The sequence below is a fragment of the Ursus arctos genome, unplaced genomic scaffold (assembly GCF_023065955.2).
Source record: "Ursus arctos isolate Adak ecotype North America unplaced genomic scaffold, UrsArc2.0 scaffold_10, whole genome shotgun sequence".
Classification (NCBI taxonomy): domain Eukaryota; kingdom Metazoa; phylum Chordata; class Mammalia; order Carnivora; family Ursidae; genus Ursus; species Ursus arctos.
In genome coordinates, this window is record NW_026622764.1 from 46,928,291 (window position 1) to 46,931,998 (window position 3,708).

The 3,708-nt window shown below is 35.8% G+C and overlaps 1 pseudogene; it reads left to right on the plus strand.

Annotated features, from left to right (window-relative positions):
* The first annotated feature begins 730 nt into the window (after window positions 1–730).
* Window positions 731–2,660, plus strand: LOC113251054 (ATP-dependent RNA helicase DDX3X-like; annotated as a pseudogene).
* The last annotated feature ends 1,048 nt before the right edge of the window (window positions 2,661–3,708 follow it).

Consider the following 3,708-nt stretch of genomic DNA (forward strand, 5'->3'; position numbering starts at 1 on the left):
TCAATTTCTTCAAATGTAAAGTAATGGACTAGATGTATATTTTTGTAGGTCTTTTACAGCTTGAAAATCGTATCATTCTGAAGGCTTAGATTGTATCATCCCTTATCAATTGAAAAGAAATGAGAAGTACAGAAAATATTGATTTATTTCATCTGTGCATGATCCAGAAAATATCACTAATAAAATAATTTCTTTTGGGCACTGGATTAGTTGCATTGCATCTTGGGACCTGAAGAATTCTATATATAGAACAGGATTATGGAAATCTATTAACCTGTGGCATTTACACATGTTGCATTTTACAAGAAATATTTAAAAGGAGGAGGGTGAAGAGTTTGCACAGCACTTGTCAACATTTAACCTTAAATATGTCAAAAAAATATGAGCCATTATGTTTGTTTGAACAATATATTCACAAATCCATATAGTTACAGTGATTCTAACTGTACATAATATTTGATACAAACCCATTTATGGTCAAAATCTGAAGAGATGATTTTTAAATTAAATAATTTAAGATTCATTTAGACACTATATAAAGCATTAAAACAGACCTATATCAAATAATTTGCTCAGCCATGCTTTAGAATCATTGGGCAATAATGTCTTAAAATTTTTTTTGAATCATAAGTTGTTCAAAAATACTTCTTTCAAACATGGTTATATATATATATCTGGAGACCTAATTTGTCGTAACAACATTTTACACACTTTAGAGCTGTGGAAGAAGACTCTGAGTTCTCTGTACTCTTCAGGGATGGATCCTGTGGTGGTGGAAAATGAGCTCAAGCTGAACCAGCAGTTTGCTAATGCACATCTGAATTCTACCGATTATCAGCATGGAGGAAGTACAGCCTGCAAAGGGTGCTATATTCCTCCTCCCTTAAGAAACAGAGAAGTTACTAAAAGACTCTGATAAAGACAGTTCATAGTGATTTCCAATAAAGGATGTATAAAACAGTTTTGAGGTTCATAGTGATTCAAGGGGAAAGTCTAATTTTTCAGTGATTGTGGGAGTGGATAAAAGGAGAGGTTTGATGATCATGGACAAAGAGACTGATAGCATTGGCAGCCATGATTACAAAAGTGGCTCTGACAAACTTGAACATGGTGGAAACAGTTGCTGGATAACAAATCAGATGAAGATGATTGGTCAAAACCACTCGCACCTAGTGAATGCTTGGAACAGAAACTCTTTTTGGAGATAAGACTAGATTTAATTTTGAGAAATATGACATTCCAACTGAGGCAACAGGCAACAACTGTCTCTCACATACTGAGAGTTTCAGTGATGTTGAGATGGGAGAAATCATCTTGGGAGACATTGAGCTTACCTGTTATATTCACCTCACTCCGATGCAGAAGGAAAAGACACTTGATGACTTCTACCCAAACAGGGTCTGTAAAAACTACAGCATTTCTTTTGCCCATCTTGAGTCAGATTTATTCTGATGATCCAGGAAAGAATTTGAGAGCCATAAAAGAAAATGGAAGGTTTGGGATCTGCATACCAGTTTCCTTGGTATTAACACCGACAGAGAATTGGCAGTGCTGATCTATGAGAAAGCCAGAAAATTTTCATACCAATCTAGGATTCATCTTTGGATTATTTATGGTGGTGCCGATATCAGTCAGCAGATTTGAGACTTAGAACATGGATGCTACTTGTTAGTAGCCACTTTGGAGGCCTAGTAGATATGATGGAAAGAGGAAATATTGGATTAGACTTTTGCAAATACTTGGTGTTGAATAAAGCTGACAGAATGTTGGATATGGAGTTTGAAGCTCAGGTATGTGGAATACTTGAACAAAATAGCTTGTCATCAAAGGGAGTTGACCACACCATGATATTTAGTGCTACTTTCCCTAGAGAAATAAAGATGCTTGCTCATGATTTCTTGGATGAATATATCTTTTTGGCTGTGGGAAGATTGGTTCTATGTCTGAGAATATCACGCAGAAGGAGTCAGACAAATGATAATTTCTGCTTGACTTTCAACAGGCAAGGATTCACTGACCTTAGTGTTTGAGAATAACAAAAAGAGTGAAGATTCTGTGAAGGATTTATTATACCAGGAAGGATATGCTTGTACCAGTGTCCATGGAAAACAGTCTTAGAAAGACAGAGAAGAGCTTTCATCTGTTCCTCTCAGGAAAAAAGCCCAATTCTAGTGGCTATAGCAATAGCATCAAGAAGACTAGAGATTTCAAATATGAAACAACTTTTCAATTTTGACTTGCAATGATAATGAAGAAATGTGTATCACATTGGCTGTACAGAATGTATAGGAAAACTTGGCCTTGCTACCTTGTTCTCTAATAAGAGGAACATGAATATTACCAAGGATTTGTTGGATCTTCTCATAGAGACTAAACGAGTAGTGTCATCCTGGTTAGAAATATGGCCTATGAATACCACTACAAGGATAGCGATTGTGTACATCCTAGGAGTGGTAGGTTCAGTGGAGAATTTGGTGCCAGAAACTACCAACATAGTAGTGGTCCAGCAATTCCAGCTTCTGTAGCAACTATGTGTATGAGCAGTTGCCACAGTGTTAGCAACTCTGAGCAGTAGCAGAGAGTTTGGTGGAGATGGATTTGGAGGTTTTTACAGCAATGATGGATTTGGAGGAAATTTTAACTCCCAAGGGGTTGACTGAATCTGCTTTGCAGAAGATTGCCCTGCCAAACAAGCTGATATGGAAACCACATGTAACTTAGCCAGACAAAACCTTGTATAGCCTCAGAAACTCACAACAGATTACCCACTGTGATAGTCCACCGATTTTTTTTTTTTTCCTTAAGGGAGCTGAAGCTCACCAGAAGAGATGAGAAGAGTGATCAGAAGCCCTCTTCAGAGATTGTTTGAAGACTTCCATTGCTGTAATTTAGATTAACTGCCCTCTTGCCTACCCCTATCCTGAGCTGCATTTATAATTTTGTGACAGGATTATCTGTTTGTTAATGTACTGTGCCTTTAACTTTAGACAGCTTTTTATTTTGATGTCCTGTTGGCTCAGTAATGCTCAAGATTTCACCTGTTTTGACAAAACAAATTGAATGAACGTGGACTAAAATTTTTTTAAAAATTCTGTGCATTTTAAACTTAAGTATACATTTACACACAAAACTCAATTCCCTTTTAAGTGTTTAAGGAGTACACTGACTTTATTATAGTAAACCTCTTTCTAAAGGTTATCTGACTTCCCAAATATGTCATTACAGAGAACAGCAGATGTATGTTTTCCAGATTAAAATATTGTGATGGCAATGCCATCCCTTTTCCTTAATATAAGAATGTGTTTTGCCTTATGATTATAAGGAGACCTGATTCTAATGAAGCAAATGTCAGACATAAGGGGGATGTGGAAAATTACTAGAGAGACTCAGTGTGTCCTGATGAATCTATCCAGTACAGGAAAATTAAACAGTACCTGATTACTGTTTGCTAAGACTGGGCTCATCTGTGCACACATTTAATTTATGGTTTTAATTTACCTTTAATGTAAAATATAACTTCCAAGGTTTTAATATATCACTTGTCCTTAATAAATCTGTCATGAATGTGAGTTAGTCTTATATAATTTTTAGAAGCAATCTTGGAGTCTAAGAAAAATTCAACTAAATCACAGATTTTAATGTTTGCTATATATAAAAAATATGCCTGCAATAATATTTCAGTATTTAGTGGTGACATTTGCATTGAAT